Raw genomic sequence first — 20,245 nt, 5'->3', positions numbered from 1 at the left:
GCGCCACCGCGCCTGTGCCATGGAGCGCCGGCCGCCGCTGCGCATGCGCGGGGCCGCGCCGCCCCGGCCGGCGGGAGCGGGAGAGGGAGCGGAGCCCCGGAACCGGGGATTGGAAGGGAGCTCGGGACAGGAGCCCCGGAACCGGGCATCGCCGGGCCGGGAAGGGAGCTCCGGGGAGCACCCAGGGCAAGCCCCCTGCCAGGACACGGCCACCCTGAGCAGGGAACAGGGAAACGGGCTTAGAGGGCTTCCTGCGGAGCGCGCGACTCCGCGATGGGCAGCTGTTCCAGGGCTCTGCTGCCCTCAGTGTAAAGAAGCGCTTCCTCATGTTGAGATTAAACTCCTTGTGCTTCGCTTCATGGCCAGTGCTGAACTCCTGGTGCTTCACTTCCTTGTTCTGCCACTGGCACCCTTGACAAGTCTGGCCCTGTCCTCTTGAAACCCATCTGAGATATTTACATGCATTGATGGGATCCCCTCTCAGTCTTCTCCGCAGTAAACAGGCCCAGCTCCCAGTCCTTTCTCCTTAGTGATGCTCCAGAGCCTTCATCATTCCCGTGGCCCTCTCCAGCAGCTCTTTGTCCCTCCTTACCGGGGAGCCCTGCAGGTGTGCTTTAGCCGGGAATGAGGCGCAGGATGGTTCCGCCCTCACCTGCCGGCCGCACCCCAGACACCACCAGCGCTCCCAGCTAAGGGCAGACTGATTACCATGCTTAGCTCGTACCCCAGCAGCACTCGCAGCTCCCTCCCCGCAGAGCCGCTCTCTGGGAGCTCCCCCGCCCCCCCGTGCCGGTATTTGAGGCTGTCCCTGGGCAGGCCCGGCCCCTAAGCCCGGCTTTATTAAACCCGCGGGGCCGCCCTGCCCGGCTCCAAGATGGCGCCCGCGGCCTCGGGGCCGTGCTGAGCTCCGGCTGCTCGATGGGCATGCGGCGGGCACCGGTAGAGTGCCGAGCTATCGATGGCGGCACCGCAGCGGACCGGACCCCGAAACCCGCACCGTAAGCGCCCCGTCCCGCACCCTGCGTGCCCCAACCTGCAGCCTGAATCCCCCATCCCGTCCTTCGCCTTGTGCCCGCTGTAGCTGCCCCGGGAAGGAGCTGCTCCCATGAATTCCAGTTCAAAGGGAGCCGGGAGCACGCGTGCATCCCCAGGCATTCAGTGGGAATCTCCTGTAAAGGCTCCAAAAGCAGCACCCCGACCCCCCCGGCCGCCCGTGGGATCGCTTTGTTTTGTTTTCTTAACCGAAACACAAACATTTACGGTATTTGCGGGATTACGGCTAGATTAGGTGGGGTTTAGCTATCAGAAAAGGAGGATTTGGTACGGTTCCTGCAGGCAGGCTGTAACTTTGTGATGCCTGAAAAAGCCCTTTGTTCGGGCACCAGCACTGCGGGAGCTTGGCACGGAGCAGGGCAGGGTGCTCCTGCAGGTGGGATGGGGGAACCGGGCTGTGTCAGACCTGTGAAAAATGCATCTATTTTATGATTGGTTTTTCGCAAATATTAAAATGAATGTTAAATGTGTTGTGTTAGAAAGTGATGCTGTATTCATTCTCTTAAGTGCTGTGTTAAATATAGTTTTAGGTTATAAAAATTGTTAAAATAGAAGCGATGCTACGTAGGATACTTTTTAAAAGAAAGGACTGGCAGCGATATAGCAGCCACAGGACACCTGAATCTTTCAGAGAAGGAGAATTTATTGCTCCATTATCAGGAGAAACGAATTTCTTCCCGCCTCGAAGGCGCTGTTAGGATTCAGAGGAAGAAGTTGACACTGACCAGACAGAATCCTGTGTTTGAATGGAACTTATACATCATGTATGAGGTGTATGAACATGCAACGGGCTGTTGCTTTTAAGGGTTAATCCTGTGTTAACGTGGGTCCTTTTTTGGGTTCATGCTGCCCAGAAAAAAGTACCTAGAGGTATAGTAATCCTTTGTCTCTATTATCTCATATTGTCCAAATTGTTATTACTCTGATTGTGTTACTATTTTTTAACCATTTTATTACTATTAATTTTTTTAAAAAATTAAAACCAAGTGATTGGCGATTTCCCCACGAGCCCTGGGGCTGTGGCTGTGCCGCTGGGCTGCTCAGCAGAGGAGCAGAAAGGAGCCCTTGTGCTCTGCCTGAGCGCCCCTCAGGTGTTGAGCCAAATCTGCTGGGATTGCTTCCCATTCTTTCTAATCTTACAAAAAGACTAAATAATGTTGTGGGCTGGAGTGTGATACCCCAAACAAATCATATCACTGGGAACTGGGGGGGTTGACTGGGGAAAAGGAGGCTCAGAGGGACCCTGTGGCTCTGCACAGCTCCTGGCCAGAGGGACAGACAGGTGGGATCAGGGACAGGACAGGGGGAAACGGCCTCAGGCTGTGCCAGGGAGGCTCAGGTTGGGCATTTCTTCATGGAAGGGTGGTCGAACACTGGAATGGCTGCCCAGGGAAGGGATGGAGTCTCCATCCCTGCAGGTGCTCGAGGCGATGTCACAGACATCTTTTATGAAAAATCTTTTCTTTAAGATTTTTCTTCCTGAGAAGGTGAGAGGCTTCAGGAGCAAAATGTAAATAATGATTATTTGCAGCTGTGGAATGCAACAGGTAGAGTTCTGATTAGTCTCATGTAGCTGTTTCTAATTAATAGCTAATCACAGTCAGCTGGCTCAGACTCTCTGAGCCACAAGTTTTTGTTATTATTATTTTTTATTTTATTCTTAGCTAGCTTTTTGATGAATTTTTTTATTCTTTTAGTATAGTTTTAGTGTAATATATATATCATAAAATAATAAATCAAGCCTTCTGAAACACGGAGTCAGATCTTCGGGCTCCTGTGAACATGGTCACAGATGTGGCACTCAGCACTCTAGTCTAATTAACAAGGTGGTGATGGTCCAGGGTTTGACTCAGTCTTGGAGGTCTTTTCCAACCCAAACGATTCTGTGATTCTGAGACTACTCCTGAGGCAGGTGCCTTGCTTCGAAAGACAGGTGTGTGCCAAGGAAGGCGGGAATGCAGAATGTGACCCCCTTCCCTCGGAATATTATAGCTTTAAATGAGGGCGCTTTCGGGCAGAGCCCTGGGGAGAGGCCGGGGTTTTTTGCCGGGGTGTGCGGTGTAGCAGGGCAGAGAAGCGCGGCGGGCACGGCACGGCACAGACCCGGCCCGGCTGCAGCTCCGGCCGCCGCCGCCAGGGGCGCTGCGGGCTCGGCTGCGCTGCTGCCCCGCGCCACCAGGCGGCGCTGTGCCGCCGGCGGCGTCCGCAGGGACGGACAGAGGGACGGGATGGCTGCAGCGGGAGCACCGGAACGGCGGGCCGGGCTCTGCGGGCAGAAGGCGAGAGGCAGCAGAAACACGGCAGCTGTGACCGGAGCTGCGGGGGTGCGTGGGTACGGTGTAGCAAAACCGGACACGGGGAGAGAACCGGCGGGGCTGGGCAGCGGCTCCCGAGCACGGCCGGGAGAGGCTCCCATAGAGGGGGCAAGGGACCGGGGCTCTCCCTGAGACACCCGAGCAGATGGTGAAGGGTCCTTCTCAGTGAGGTGGTGTGAATCAGGTTCCAGGGCAACAGCTCCACTCACGGGGAGGAGGCAGCAGGGACCTGCACCGAGCCCGGGACCTGCACCCAGCCCAAATCCCCAGCCCGAATCCCGCAGTCTGTCCGTCTGTCCGTCCCCCAGGTGAGTTCCCAGCCAGCCGCCCCCATCCCGTGGCCGCTCCTTTCGTCTCTCTGCACTATCGCTCGTATCGCTCGTTGTGGGTTCGACCTTAGCGACGGACGGAGCAGAGTTCCGTGAGAGAAAGAAACGAAAGGAAAAGTCCCAAACGCCGATGCCAGGACAGCTGCGAAGAGCGAAGACCCAGGAAGGAAGTCAGGAGCAGAACACATGCTACTGATGTGAAGGGTTTAGTTTAGAAATGACCTTTTTTAAGATTCTGTTAGTTGAAGGACTAGAAATCAGAAAACGCCTGCTTTGAAGAGCCAGTTCCAATCTGGTTTTCAGGCACTTGGAAAGATGAATTAGATATGATTTAATGAAGTGAGAAACCTGTTTGGTGTATTAGACCTTCCTTGGGGCTGAGGATTTTCTATGCTGGCAGATTTTCTATACTGGTTTTCCATAAATTACCCACCTTTCCTACCAATGGCATTCCAGTTCCCTAGGGCCAGCAGGGACTGCTAAAGTGTACTCAGACCCCTAGAATTTATAAATTACCTGGGGCTTCCAAAAGAGCATTAAACTCCATTGGTTCTAGGCAAACATAATGGATATACTGGACACTGAAGCTATAGTGTGTACATGCTCAGAACTCCACAGAAAATACGAAAAGGTGTTTTTTCATAACAAGGAGAAAAGGAGATGTGATACCTGACTTTGCATTTCAGTACCTGGCCTCTTGACGAGGCTTTTCCCTTCTGCCCAAGTGATGTTGTTTTACTAAGTCATGGTAATGAAGTCCTGTTTCAGCTACTCTGTGCCCAAAGAGCAGCACTGTCTCACTTGAGCAGGTGTTGTTACGTATTGGATGGCACTGCAGCTCAACTAATCAACAAGAATATTGCTAATCACAGCATTAAAGGCATCTTGTGTGGAATGGTGAGAGTCAGAAAAAGAGCAGAGTTTTCTTGGGGGTGATTTTGCCACTTAAAGGCAATGATCCAGGTGTCCCTTCTTTTTCAGTTTCAAGTAAGAGAAAGAGTTTGTGATGGATATGCATGCTGAGGCCTTAGTTTGGAAATGGACACTTGAGAGATAAGGTTTTCCTTATCTCTGGAGGTAACTCCAGTCTGCTGCCCCATGCCATCAGGGCAGGTGTCAGTTATATTGGTTTACCACCTTCAAGATGCAGATCAGGAGGTGGTGCTCTGGGTTTTCCTCGGGTTACAGCAGGGCCTGGGCTGTGGTGGGCTGTCTCTTCTCTTCTCCACAGGGAAAAGTGCTTTTGGGTATCGTTGCCTTGAGATGATTTCAACAGAAACGAAGGGAAAACTTTCTGGAGGGGCTTTAGTTTGTTGAAACACAGAAAAAATCCATTTAACCCGTGGCCCACAGAAGATACTGGCCCTGTTTCTACTGCAGTTGCTGTCATAAGTACTCTTTGAAAGAGGAACCTCTCAGCTACCATCAGCACAGGAAATTGCAGGGTCAGATTTTGGGCATTACCCTCACACTGCCAATTCCACCGCTAAATAGTTCCACGCCCATGTGTCTTTTAAGTCTCCCATAATATGCAGGAAAAAAGCTTATCCAATGAACTCTAATTCCAGTAATATTCACAGTAATATTCCCATGAAGATCTAGTGAATTGAATAAAACATAGTTGTCCTTTAAGGAAAAAAAGAAGCCAAGAATTATTCTCAAGGCTTGCATTCAAGAGGGTAAAAATAAAACCCATATGTCATAGTCCTAAAATTGTATTTCTGGGTTTTTTTTTTTTATGTACACTTTTTTCCTGTATATCAAAGGAAATTATTTCCTTTGGAAATGAGATCTCAGCACTCTGTATTCCTCTGAATGTGACACCTTTCCAGCAGTCTACTCATGTCAATCCACGTGGACTTCAGCAGTGTGGGGTTTGGTCCATATCAAGCAGTTTGTAAAAATAGAGCCATTCAAATCATAATAATTATAATTCTGTTTCATTGTACCATTGCTGTCTGAAGGTCTCGATTTCCATCTAGCCTTGAAAGAGGTTGGATAAAATAAATATTCACTAACACAGGACTGAATGCAATGGCCTGCAGGGGAGTCGAGCAATGGATCTGATGGCACATTCTGTGATCTCATTTCTCTTTCTCCCAGTTCTGCGAGGGAAATGAGATTGCTCGTGGCTCGGTGCTGGTTCTGAGGGGCAATGGCACAACGGGGTGTCAGTTCCCAGAGAATCAGAACCACGGGCAGGTGCTCCACACACGTCTTGAGTTACACCACAATAATAATAGCTGCTCTGAGTCCTTCCACGTACAGTGTCCTAGTTAACTAGCCAACACCTAGTAAATAATTTAATTACATGCACTTGTCAGCAGCAGTATTTATAGCTTAAAATATAAATAGTCCTTCAGTGACACTTTCAGAATTTCTGCCTTTTTTGCTTTTAAGAGTCGAGACAAATGAGATATTTAATTGTGCCAGTGAAATGTATTACACTTCCACAGTTATTGAAACAGTTACATTTGCTGGTTATGTTACATTTCATTAGGTAATGTTATGTTACGTTGGTATTTTTCTTTTTCCTGCCTAAATGTAATAAATAGATCATTTATTCATGTCCCACACCAAACCATGGGCATATTAATGAATGTCTGTATTAATATATTGAAATTGCTGTCACGATCAACGGTGATGGTCCTGCACTTTTGAAATATTGTAATGCTGATTAAGCCACTGTCCCTGTGTCTCATGCACAGCTGTGGCACAGGCAGGAGGAGCACAGAAGTGCTGCTCCTCAGGGCTGCCAAGAAGATTATTTTAACTGAGGTAACTGCATAAACTGTCCTTAGGATACTCTTCAAGATGCTTCACAAGATATGGAAGCTATTCTCTGGTGCATTAAAGACATTAAGTTGGATTATAATCTTATTCAAAACATGGAGTGAGGGCTGCTCAATAACCATGTGATGCTTTTGCTTCGTGTGTTCCATTTGAAATGGACATGGTGCTGTGAGTTATTAAATGTTAAAGTATCAAATGTAACAAAAATAAAACTCATTAACAAAGCAAACCACTGAGATCTGGTTTTAGAAGCCTCACATGCCATGCCTCACATCCAGCTTCCCACAGAAGTGGAATTTGAGCTTGTGTCCACACAGTGATACCTGTTTGTTGTCACAACATGATACAGAGGGGTTTGTGTTGTGCCAAGCCAAGGGAGACTGAAGAGGCTCAGGATCTGAATTCTGAGTCTCCTTATCCATGGCTGATGGGTTAATGGAAGGAATAATTCTAACAAGAGGAATAACTCTAACAAAGCAAATGTTCACTTTGGACCTATCTTTATTCCTGAATGCATTCCCACCCGAGGTCAGAAGGAGCTGTCCATTCACAGACAAAGCAGAAGAGTTCAAGAGCTGCAGGATAGCCCCACAAACCTTTTAAAAACTCTTAATTTATCTATCTCTGTGCATTCATAGAAGTGAGTTATGTACAGTGGAAAGAAGATAGAAGGACCATTCCTTGTTATCCAACAGGAATCACCCAGTTCACTTTCTTGGTTATTAGCCATTTGAACAAACTCTATTTACCACCCTAATTCTCAGGTAAAAGCTCCTGTGCAGTGCAAGCTGCCAAAGGAGGAGCCTCTCATTGGAGCTTGCTCTTGGAGCAGTGTCTCAATTCACTGCAGGCAGAGCTGTCTCCAGTGCTGCATTTGACCCTGGTCACAGAAATTTATGGGGATTTGAAATGCAAGGACAGGGTCTTCAGGCTGCCTTCAAAGCACAAAAATTCTCATTTGTCAGGCCTGTGCTGCCTTTCTCTGCTTTTATGTAGGGAGAATTATGATCATCACCTTGGAATCATTTCTTGATAGCAGCTGAGGGAGATGCTGCTTTGATTTTCTTAGCCAAGATTATTATGAACAGCACGACTTGAGAAACACTTGCTAAATAAATTGCTTAATTATACAGAACTCTGCAAAGTGACTGTGCATCTTCCTCGCACCAAAGCACCTAGCAGCTGGGAAAACTTTACCCAAATTAAACTTAAACTAATATTAAACCAAAATAAGGAGACACACGGCTGTATTTTAAGAAGTAACAAAAAAAAATAGTCCCTCTCTGCAGTAGCTACATGAGAGTTTTCATGTACACAGGTGTAGGACTGCCATTCTGTAAGAGCTGTACCCCACAATTTAGGCTCTTGGAGTAAGCAAGATCTCCACTATCTTGCTGTTATTAATATCAGGACTAAGAACAGACCATTCTTTGCTAATTTTAGCAGTCTGAGAAAGGCAAGGAGGAATAAAAATACTCCAGCACATCCATCCTCATTTTTGAACACGTTCACTACATTTGTGTCATAATTTTACACTCCCAGTCTTGAGATATTTCACAGATGACTTTTCAGTGGTATGAAAACTTACTGGGCTCCTGATCTTACTGAACATAATCAGTTTGCAAGGGACAACCATTCCAAGAATTTGTTACACAGCAGAGCTGTGGTCTGTGGAGGCCTAATTCTAAATCCAACAAATTAACTGCTAGTACGTGGAGCTTCCTACTTTATCTGTGCCTTTCCTTTCCAGTGATTTTCCATTGATGCCGGAGATTATCTCAAAGCACTGCGTTAAGTTTCAGTGCCTCAAATCAATAGATTAATCACTTCATCAGCCTTCACTTAGTTTTGGAGGATTGTTTTGAAAGTAAGACAGACCTAATGTTATTTTAACCTCGTTTTTGTTTGCGTGTGTGGGGAAACAGCTTGATAGCACAGATAGCACAGATCCCCAAGTTTAAAAAAGCACAAAGTGTCTCAGATAACATTTGAAGAGTTTTTCTTGAGTACCTGCCACGTACAGAATGTCTTTGGCAGTGATGCCAGCAGGCTGGGGAGCCAGCAGAGAGGTGTGCAAAGGATGATGACCCCCCTGCCACGTAGGCACTGGCCTGTCCTCTGCCATTCACGTCTTCCCAGGTTTTTGCTCAGGGATTGTTAGATAAGCAGCACAAAGATGGTTTCCATGGACACTTTCTGTGATCTGCTTGCAGCAGAGGAGCAGCAGCTCAGTCTTTAGATGCAGGTTTTGCAGCGCTGCTCCTTCCCAGCTGAGGCTGTGCTACCAGAGCAGGCTGTTGGAGAAGCTGTGTTTCAAACCTCTCTGTGATTCTGAGTGGCTCCTTCCCCTCCTCGACCAGCTTTGTGCCACTTTCATTGTCTGTTCATGGTGGGAGACACCATGCCTTTTGCACACAGCCACTGGAAAGGACTTTGTTATGCACTGAAATGCAATCCTCACTCACAGCCTTGGTAACTGGCAGCATCTAAATTGTGATGAACAAAATCAGGCTGTGGAAATTGGTGCAGCTAAAAAGTAATCTGGAAAAAGAATAATTCTGCTACAACCAGATGGTCAGATGCACAGAAGTATCAAAACCCTTGGCTGGGGCTGGGCTGGCTGCATGCTGGGTTGTGCTTCTCTGCATAGCTCTCCTCATTCCAAATTGCAACAACTGAAAATGTTGGGATGCTGAATTTAAAGCACAGCTCCAGCATTCCTGGGAATGTCTGGTATTCCTTACAGACGTTACACTACCCAGCATGCAGCAGCCTGCTATTTTTGACTCAGTCTCAAAGAGGACACAGTGATTAGGATTCTTGTGATTTAATTATGCTTCTTGTTTGGTTGGGGTTTTGGTTTTTTGTTTTGTTTTTGGGAGGTTTTTTGTGTGTGTGTGTTTTTGTGGTGGGTTGTTGTTGTTATTGTTTGAGACATTTCTTGTTCTCTTTGTTCACATTTGAAGTCTGTTTTAGGACCTCTGTGCACAATTAGAAATTTCCAGCAATACTCCAGTGTCAGTTTATGCCTGGTTCATTTTTGCAAGCTAATGCTGTTTTATGGCCCAAATGTACATTTTGCCTTCAGGACACATCTGTGCATTGTGATGAATGGTTCTGTCCACACAGCTCTGCTGCTCCTGGGTGGAACCAGCCAAGCTTCTCTTCCAGGAGGACAGGGGTTCTGCATTTAGTTCAGTGTGCTGTTCTCCTTTATCCGCACTTGTTTTCTATTTCTGCTTTGTTTTCCATGCATGAGGCCTGAACTGGACTTGGTGTTTCATGTGAGGTCTCGAGAGTGTTTGTGCTACTTCTGTACCTCTGGATCTGCAGGTAGCCCCTGCAGTGAGCACCTTTTCCAGCACACCTGGCATTCCCTGTTTGCCAAGGGTACCACACTGGCACACCTGGCATTCCCTGTTTGCCAAGGGTACCCCATTGGCACACCTGGCATTCCCTGTTTGCCAAGGGTACCACACTGGCACACCTGGGATTCCCTGTTTGGCAAGGGTACTACACTGGCACACCCAGGATTCCCTGTGCCTGTTTGCCAAGGGTACCCCATTGGCACACCTGAGATTCCCTGTTTGCCAAGGGTACCACACTGGCACACCTGGCATTCCCTGTTTGCCAAGGGTACCCCATGGGCACACCTGGCATTCCCTGTTTGCCAAGGGTGCCACACTGGCACACCTGGCATTCCCTGTTTGCCAAGGGTACCCCATTGGCACACCTGGCATTCCCTGTTTGCCAAGGGTACCCCATGGGCACACCTGGCATTCCCTGTTTGCCAAGGATACCCCATGGGCACACCTGGCATTCCCTGTTTGCCAAGGGTACCCCATGGGCACACCTGGCATTCCCTGTTTGCCAAGGGCATCACACTGGCACACCTGGCATTCGCTGTGCCTGTTTGCCAAGGGTACCCCATTGGCACACCTGGGATTCCCTGTTTGCCAAGGGTACCCCATGGGCACACCTGGCATTCCCTGTTTGCCAAGGGTACCCCATTGGCACACCCGGCATTCCCTGTTTGCCAAGGGTACCATATGGGCACACCTGGCATTCCCTGTGCCTGTTTGCCAAGGGTACCACACTGGCACACCTTTCATTCCCTGTTTGCCAAGGGTACCCCATTGGCACACCTGGCATTCCCTGTTTGCCAAGGCTACCACACTGGCACACCCGGCATTCCCTGTTTGCCAAGGGTACCACACTGGCACACCTTTCATTCCCTGTTTGCCAAGGGTGCCACACTGGCACACCTGGCATTCCCTGTTTGCCAAGGGTGCCACACTGGCACACCTGGCATTCCCTGTTTGCCAAGGGTACCCCATTGGCATACCTTTCATTCCCTGTTTGCCAAGGGCACCCCCTCAGAGGGGCACACAGGTCCGCAGAGCAGAGCAGGGCCCGGTGACAGCGCCATCACTGCACAGAGGTACAGCAGTGAAACCTGCTCTGTGTGAGCTGCCCACAGCAGCAGCAGCCGGTGCCAGCCGTGCCAGCCTGGGCACGGGAAGCCCAGGGAATTGTCCCTGTGCAGGGCTGGGAGCTCATTAAGGCAGCAGAAAGGGCTGGTGGCAGCACTCTGCTTCCCTCAGATCTCCCCGCCAATGCTCACAGCGCTTGTTCTGAATACTCAATGCAGGAAAGCTTCCAGAGCTTACACAACACCGAACCAGGAAATTTCCAATGTGCTGAAGATGGCTACGTGGGTATTTTAGCATTCTTTAGAATACATACACCGTGCAATATATGGTGGCACTGCAAATTCCTGCAGAGGTGTGTTTGCACCACAGACACCAAAAGTAATCCAATGCCAGATGGTATCAGTGACCCACGCTGCTGTTACCAGCTGTAGCCAAGAAGCAGAGGCTTCCAGAAACAGGTGAACATATTTTAATATTCCCTAAAAATATACAGTGTGCAATAAAAAACTTTGGAGGAAAATACTACCTCCTGACTTTTGACAATTTAATTTATACTATATGAGAATGACATTTAATCACCCTTATCTTAATTATCCTAAACTTGGTATGTGCAGTAACTGCATGTATAACCATCAGCTCTAAAATTATTCAGCCACAAAATTTACCTAAAGTGCCTGAAGCACTATTTTCTATGTGCCTATCAGCTAAAAAATGCCTTTCTTTAATTTGTTCTAAATTAATTTCACATAAATTTTGTTGCATGAATTCCCTGTTTTGCTGATAAGGGCCATAGAAGTAATGACTGTTTTTTGGAAAAGGTTTCCATGGACTATACCTGTGGAAATATCTCATTTTTTAAATGCCTGTAGTGCTTTCCCTCACCCTGTGCTCCCACAGAGCAGCTTTTCCTCTTGTCAAACTGGGATTACCTTTGGGCTTTGCAGAGGAGGGTCACAGACATGGCAAGTGCTTCCCCAAGCCAAGCCTAAGGCTCTCCACCATGCAGCTTTTCTGCCATCCCCCTGCCCCATGAAGGTTGTGTTTGCCAAAAAAGTGTTCAAAACCCCCAAACCTTGTCCCAATTACATTTCATTTTCTAACCTTTTTCTGATCTTGGTTATAGTTTCAGCAACTGCATCAAAACTGCTTTGTTTTGTATTTGTGTTCTACTCTGTGACCCTTTCCATACAAAATTCAGATTTTTCAATGCTCTTTTGACCAGGTAAAACCTCTTATTTGCGATCTTTTCTATCCAAGGGGAGATTTTTTTTCACTTTTTCTTTTCTTTTTCTCGTTATTTCTTTTTTTTTTTTATAATGAAAACATCCAGGGAATTATGAGGATCAAATGTGAACAGCTAACTGAGGAAAGAATGCTGAAAAACAACACAGAGATAAAAAGGGCAAATTAAAATACACCAGAGAGAAGCAAATACCCAGAATATTTCTGAAAGCAGTTAAGGAGTTGCTCTGTAAAAAAGTAAGCAAGGGAGAAGTTATTGTAGGGAAAATAGCTTTGGCCAGAGGTTTAGGTTTTGGCATCAACTTTGGTGGTGGAAAGGTTTTCCTTCTTGGTGGAGGAAATGTAAAACCCTGACTGGCACAAAGCCAACCACCAATAAGCTGTGACCTGAAATTCATCAAGGGGATTTTAAAGGTGACTTTTTTGTATGTTTGGTTTTGTGGTTTGGTTTTTTTTTCTTTTTTTTTTTCTTTTTTTTTTCTTTTTTTTTTCTTTTTTTTTTTTTCTTTTTTTTTTCTTTTTTCCCCCTTAAAGTAGCTTCTGAAGGTTCAGATATTTGGGTTTGTTCTACTTCCTTCATCACACTGTGGTGCTGCCCTGTAGGAAAGATCTGACTGAGGCTGTGTCAGAGCTGGTTTGGGGACACTTTATGAAGCACACAGAAACTGACCTTGAAGCAATGACTCTGTGCAGCTTGGCAAAGCAAATGAAGGCAAAGATTGACTGAACTGGAAGTGCTTGGCCCAGAGCTGCTCTCTCACCAATTCCACTGCTATGAGGGGCTGTGAACAGCATTGCAGGTTTTGTATAAACACATGAACCTGGGCAACGAATCCATCAGAGGACAGCATCAGTCCATCTACCCTTCCAACATTCCTTCTGCACTCCTGCCTCTGTGTACCTGTTGGTTTTTACCACTTGGAGCTTCCTGAGCCCAAAGACAGTGGGAAAGAAATACTTGCCAAGGTAAGCAGGGAGGTCAGCGTTCACTGAATGCTTTGGAAGCTTTTTTGTCACAGAGTCATGGTAAAAAGATCAGTGGACAGCTTTGAGCCTTTCTCTTAGTAATACATTTTGATAACAACATCAATAACTACATTTTAATGGCTTCCCACTGTTGCTTCCCACTGTAAGCTGTTGCTGGTGGGGGCCAGAAAGATTATTTCCTGTAAAAAAAATAAAGAAAAAAGAGGAGGAAAGATGATTATCAGGAATGCTGTTAGAATGTAAAACACTTGTAGAGAAACTAAAACAAATCTCTCAAGTTCCCTACTTTTTTGCATTATAATGACTTGTAGCAGACATTCAAGAAAGCTGCTGACTGGCTGCTTTGCTCCCTGTAAGCATTCCTTTAATGCTGAACATTAAATAAATACATTGCTACAAAGCATGAGCAGCTGATTTTTAAAAATTATTATTGCTAAGAAGAGGGAGATGGATTAGAAAAAGTCATTCCTCTGAGAAATAATACCTCCAAAATAATCTTTCACTGAAAACCAAAAACACAAAACAACAAAAGAGAATGAAACAATTCAAAACCAGAAAGAGCCTTATTTAGCAGAGCTAGCTGACATGCTGTTCTTTAAAAGTTAAATATGTGCATCAGTTGGAGATAGGATATCAAATATCAGTAGGGAGAGCAGCAGGAAACTTTTTCCACTGCATGAAAGGGATAAAAAGAAGAAAAACAAGTCTCAGTTGCAGGAACAGCTGACTAAGCGCCTGACATACTCGAAATACAGCCAGTTGTAACAAATACCAGGGAAATCTGTATCTTCCAGACAAAAACTCTCCTCAGTGAGGAACTTCAGATCTAGATAAAAATGAAGCGATCAGAACGACACCCAAGCCATAGACTGTTGGATCACACAGAACCAAAACGCTGCAGCTCCAGCTGCTTGCACAAGATTTTCTGTGCTCAGCCCTCAAGGGGTGCGGGCAGGGAGGCCCAGCTGACACAGAAATGCAAAATTCCAGGAGCCAGAAAGAATCAGAGGCAGGCTCCACACCCCTGGTGCCCGGGGGGAGCCGGAATGAATATTCCTTGCCTTTCACATGTTAAAAGCTCGGTGGATTCACAAAGCCACCAACCTTGCTAGTGTGCCACATCCTCAAGTGCAGACTGCAGAGCTGGATCTGCTACTCGATCCAAAATATTTTAAGGGAAGAGGAGCAAGAAGCAGAATCTAGGAAAGCCAGTAAAGATTCTGTGTTTGCTTACACTGCCTGAGACTTCAGCTCTCTTTCAAGATGTTTTGAGAAAACACAGACTCTGAATTTCAGTAGCACTGGAACTCCTAGTAAGACACAATGTTCTTGTGGCAATTCCTGTATACCTTTCTCCTTGATTACCTCCTGATTGCCTCATGCTGGTGTCCAAGCTGCGGGAGCCAGGGAAGCAATCCTCCTCCCCAGCAGTGCTTCCTGTGGCTGTAGAGCTCTGGAGCCCTGTGGAAGGGAAGAAGAGAATTGGGCAAAGTTTACCCCTTTACCTTTGGTGTAGTTGCAATAGTTTTGTTATATTTTATTTATTTTTTAATCATAATATTGTTTTACTTTCCCAAGAGGAATACATAGCTTTATTATCCTTAAACCTGAAATGTAATGTAACTAATGTTCCAAGATCTCCCTTAAGAAAAATATAAATGAAGCTGACTAATTTAGTAATTGTCTATGCTTAGTGACAGTTGCAAACAGACAAGTCTGTAAAAGATATTTCCAACCTATGATTAAATATCAGGCTGCTCTGAGCTGTTCTTCTCTTGTGCCCACGATACTCCTTTTGCCAGCCCCTGAGAACCAATGCCTTGAGGTAAATAAAACCTCTAAGGTGAATAATGAAATAATCCTGGAAACAATAATAATAGTAATCTGTAGGGCTTTCAAATGCAGCCCGAGATGATGACCTACAGATTGTAGGCTCCACCTGTTCAGTAATTCCCAATGACAGGATTTAAAACTATCCTTGGTATTTAACGACCTGGTGAAATTCTAAAGTTGCTCCCTCTTGAATCAGTAATGGAGGGCAGATACAAAATCTGGTCACATTAACCTTAATTGTGTAGGAAATGGGATTTGGACAAGGTGGGGAGTGAGACCTGGAGAGAAGGTGCACACAGGGGCACCAAAGAGCATCCAGCCTGGACACATGGGCCTCAGCACAGCAGCTGGAATGCTTGTGGAAAGGGTGTGTGGTGCTGGCCAGAGTCCTCCTGGTCATCTGCCCATTTCATGGAAAGGAGCTGGTCATAAGCACAAGAATGCAGTGCGACTTTTGCATCATTTCTGGTTTTGTAGCCCTTAACTTCTTGAAACTACCAAGAAAGTTGCTGGGAATGGTGTTTTGTGAGGAACACACATAAACCAGTGTAGCAATTTCTTCTCCCATTGACACAGAATTTCAACAATTTCCTGCTCTTTCCCTTCTCATCTCCCCTCTTTGGCACCTTTCTTTGCCTTTCACAGAATCACAAAATGGTTGGGGTTGGAAGGCCAGCCCCCAGCCAGCTCCCAGCCCATGAGGTTTCTCTCTCCTTCCTCACTGACTCAGGCTGAATGCAGAGTGGCACTCATTTACGTGTGAAAACCATGCTCTCAGTCCCTCAAGATAATTCCCTACACAGTTTTTAATTGTTTTAATTTAGTGCAGCCATCTCCTCCCTGCCCCCTTTATACTGTAAAATTGATTAGAGATTTCACCAGAGAATACACAATGACATTCTGGTAGTACCTTAGAAAGAGGAAAAAGTATTCCAGGCTTCTTTTGCAGCTTGCATGACATTTAAATGCATAGTTGATACTGTCCTTTTCACAGACAGTGTTTTAAATTGCTGATGTTTGTAATTTTTCATTGTAGGAGAATGTTTGATTAGTCAATAAAATGTTAGAAAAGCATAAATTTCTAGAAAGTACAAAAGCCATTCAGCTCCTCCTCCTGTATTGTTGCAGGAGAATTTATTCTTGAATGCAAGAGATTTTAAATGTGCTGAAGTAGACTCTTTTGGGTACTTATGCAAGATGTGTACTTGTTGCCCTTGAGAAAAACACCAGCATAGGGTAAATCATTGGACACATGTAGAGTTCAAGTTAGTCAAGGATCACTCAGCTTGTAACTGCTTTTCAAATACAGCTTAATCTGCTAAAATGAATTCATGCACTGGCCTTAATTATGACTTTGTGTTGCTTTGTTTAATCCCTATGTTTTGGCACAGGTATTTTTTGAGTAGTGTAACTACAATGAAGATTTTTATTTTCTTCTTTCTTTTAACGCCGTGGCTATATTGTTTCATAAACAGCCCTAACAAACCTACAGCATGGAGAAAATGGAGGAACTGCAGAATTCCTTTCTCAGCTGCTTGTTTTGATTTAGCAGCTGCTTCAGTGCAAGCATGTCTCTGTTCCTGTGAGCTGGGCAGGTTTTATCTGGTCTGTCTCACTGCTGAGCTGGATGCAGGGGCACTGTTGGCACTGGTGCAGGGCTTGTTGAGGTTGCTGAGGTGTGACTGGGTCACAGCTCACACCCAGCTCACAGCAGGGACAGCACAGAGGGAACTCACCTGGAGAGGCCCTGCAGGGAACCAAGGCCATTCACAGACGTCCAGGCTTCCTGCAGGAACTCCTGAGATTCCCTGTGAAACCCTGAGCAGGCAGCAGGAACCCTCTATCCCTGTGAGCACAGTGCTTTCCTGCAGAACTCCTGAGATTGCCTGTGAAACCCTGAGCAGGCAGCAGGAACCCTCTCCCCTGTGAGCACAGTACCTTCCTGCAGAACTCCTGAGATTGCCTGTGAAACCCTGAGCAGGCAGCAGGAACCCTCTATCCCTGTGAGCACAGTGCCTTCCTGCAGGAACTCCTGAGATTGCCTGTGAAACCCTGAGCAGGCAGCTGGAACCCTCTCCCCTGTGAGCACGTTACCTTGTGCCCCACAGCACTGCCATGCTGGAAAGGGCTCTCAGACAGTCAGGAGCTGGGTTATCATGGAACCTGCCACGTGAGTGACACTCGGGAGCCTGCTGGAAAATCCAGCTGCGAAACTGCAACGAGCCTTGAGGCTTTTTACTCTGTCTCATATGGCCTTCAAAGCACACTTGAAAAAGCTATAACCTATTATTGTGTCAAGCAACTTGCACCAGAGAGGACTTTCTACCATTTCAACAACATACCAAACAGTATCCAGCTTTAAGAAATTTTTAAACTGTCAAGATTTTATAAAGTAAACTATTTCAAGCTCATCTTCCCCGAGACTGAAACAAAATCTGTTTATGGAACACAATAAACATGACAGAATGATCAACTTTGTGTGGCAAGAGTTGTTGCTAGGATGCTGTTGGATGCTGCTGGATGGATGCTAGGCCACCAGGCACTTCAAAAATATAATAAATAAATAAATATGTAAGAGCTGACTTACAGTTTTACGCCATGTGTACAGAGATGTGATTCATCCTGACACAACTAATACACGTGGGACAATGAACAGAAATTATATGCTTGAATGCACTGAAGAAATCCTGGGATCAAAGGACAGGACTGGAAGTCAGAAAATGATGTCCAAGCCCACTGTCTGGTCTGATAGCACATTTAAACCTTCTGGTGACTCAGTTTTTCACTCATGAGATTGGGACAACGTAAAGCATTTTGAAACACTGCTCTGCAAAATGCTGTTAAAATTACTCATGGCTAGAAGGGGTCCTATTTCTGGTCACTTTTATGCAGTGAGTCCTGAAGCAATTACTGAATTACTGGCTCTGGAAAGCAGCCAGGTGAACTGCACCTGGGAAGTTAAAACTGGTTCTCATCCTGATGTTGCTCTTTATGCCTTTTTTTTTTTTTTTTAAGGATTTATAAACCTCCAGCACTGACATAAAGGCAAGGTGAAAAGTGTAGGAATAAATTAAACGGCACAACCTGGTTCCTGAATAGCAGAAAAGAAAAGGAGGATAAGCAGGTCAGACTGGTAGAGCACAGGCCTGGGAGAGAAGCAAAACATCCTGTTTTCTCCAGTTCCTTGTAGTGAACACCTCTGACCAGCCTTGGAATGGGTTTGGTTTGGTGGGGTGTACCTGCAAACATACCAAGCATGAAGAGAAAACACATTTCTTTGGGGTTTGATCAGGACACAGCAAATATCTGTGGGAAACAAAAGGTTAAAAGGGAAGGAAACCAGGTGAGTAGCTAACTGTAACTTTTATTGATTAAAATAACTTGAATTAGGAAAAATAGGATTTTTTTTATAAAAACCCAGAAATTAAGAATTCCCAATGCACCATGAGGACAAGCCAAAAGGATATATCTTTATAACATGGCCAGAAAGATGAGAGTGCCACTGCCTAAATGTTCAAAGTTCTTTCACATCCATTGTACATAGTTAGCATGCAGGAGTTCAGCTCTCATCATTCCTGAGTAATCTAAGCACCAGAACTGCTCCAGCTTCCCCCTTTTCTGTTAAAAATACACTTACAAACAACTCATGGAAATCTAATCAGACTTGGGTAAATTCACAAGGCTTCTCAGAGTTAATAACTGAAACCTTCTGGTGGGTGTATTTATTATTCTCAGCATTAGCAAGGTGGAATCTCTGTTTAGACCAGCTCTTGTTGAAATTAACGTTTGGAAGCTGGAGTATTCAACATTTTTATTTCAACAAAATATCTCTTTGGACCTAATCTATAAATAAATCTTAGTTTATCATCTACCAAACTGCCTAAGCAGAAGCAGAGGCCACTATGAATCATATGTTTGATCTGGTAGAGTGATATCATACCTCTATGGCAATATTGACTTATAGGGCTAAGGAGTGTATGTAGGTGAATGTGTTAAAAGAAAGGTATTTTTCAAAGCAATGAAATTTCAAAATATCCTTCCTTTCATAGAAGAAAAAGTGAAATGGGCTAGTGGAAGAAATGGGTGAAATTTTATGGGATTTGAAATTTGATTCAGATCCCGATGTTCTTTCCCCTTCAATGCTTGATAGAAAAATCCTATTAATGTAGAATAATATACTTACACTAATAACATAAACCCATAAACATTACATTTTAATTTAAAATACAGCATAAGGAAAATTTATTTATTGAGCTCTCCCAGACAGATTCCCGGCTCTGAAGATTTTAAACACCTGTTCTGAACCAAAGTTTAGATGGAAAAGAACACTAAGATCAAAGATTTGCTGACCTGGGTCTGTTTCAGAGTAACAGCTCCTCAGGGCTCTTCAGAGCCCGACAATTACTCTTACACAGTTTTTGTGTCTTCGTCCTACTCAATTCAGTTGTACTTACAGAAGAATTTCTTGGTCGGTGCTTCCTCTGTGGGAAAATCACAGAACGTGAAAGGAGGCAGGTACTCCTAGGACTATTAGGGGGAGCATTAAAATATTTCTGAAAAGGATGGGATTTTCCTCCCCCTTTTTTTTAAACCCCCCTTTTTTTCCACCACACAACCTATGGTGTAATCTGAGCTCTTTCATTTTTTTTTCCGCCGAAAATAACTTCAAGGCAACAAGATTTCCAGCGCGAAATAAGCGAGAAAAAAAAAAAAAAAAAAAAGAAAGAACGTAGCCGCTGTGTAGCAAGAACGGATCAAGGCGCTGAGCAGGTGCGCGCCCTGAGGGGAGGCGCGGTGACGGCTTCCAAAAGCCGGGACCAAATTAAAGAATTAAAGACAAAAAACGAACGGCAGCAGGTAACTCCGAGCCGGCGAGGGTCAGCCGGGAGCTGCCCGCATTCCTTCACGGCCGCTGTCCCGCAGGAGCCCCGGATAAAATCGGTAAATCCCCTCCTGGGCAGGGTGCCTGAGGGGACGGGCAGGACCCTGGAGGGGACGGCGGGACCCTGGAGGGGACGGCGGGGCTCCGGAGGGCACGGGCGGGCGCCTGAGGGCACAGCGGGGCTCCGGAGGGGACAGCGGGACCCTGAGGGGCCGGGCGGGACCTGGAGGGGCCGGGCGGGGGTCAGGCTCCACCCGGCCCCGGCTCCGCCCGCTCTCCCAGGCTGCTCCGCGCCGCAGCCGGGGAGGAGGAGCCGCTTTATCGGGAGCCCAAGTGGAAATTTCCCCGTCAGTTGCCGGCTCCACCACGGAGGGAGCA

The 20,245-nt window shown here is 46.0% G+C and overlaps 1 long non-coding RNA gene across 5 annotated transcripts; it reads right to left on the bottom strand.

Annotated features, from left to right (window-relative positions):
* Positions 1-11,376: 11,376 nt before the first annotated feature.
* LOC113460006 (uncharacterized) lies at positions 11,377-20,154 on the bottom strand. 5 transcript variants are annotated; one of them, XR_012580158.1, is made up of 5 exons: positions 19,835-20,154; positions 19,440-19,466; positions 17,573-18,224; positions 14,387-14,613; positions 11,377-13,331 (listed from the first exon to the last, which is right to left on the bottom strand). It is a non-coding gene; the product is annotated as an uncharacterized LOC113460006 (long non-coding RNA). The 5 variants fall into 5 exon arrangements; XR_012580159.1 differs by having other exon boundaries at positions 14,518-14,613; XR_012580155.1 differs by having other exon boundaries at positions 18,070-18,224.
* Positions 20,155-20,245: the final 91 nt, after the last annotated feature.

This window comes from Zonotrichia albicollis, chromosome 4, assembly GCF_047830755.1.
Source record: "Zonotrichia albicollis isolate bZonAlb1 chromosome 4, bZonAlb1.hap1, whole genome shotgun sequence".
NCBI lineage: Eukaryota > Metazoa > Chordata > Aves > Passeriformes > Passerellidae > Zonotrichia > Zonotrichia albicollis.
Note: the sequence above shows the minus strand (reverse complement) of the source record. Positions and strands in the feature narration are given on the sequence as shown.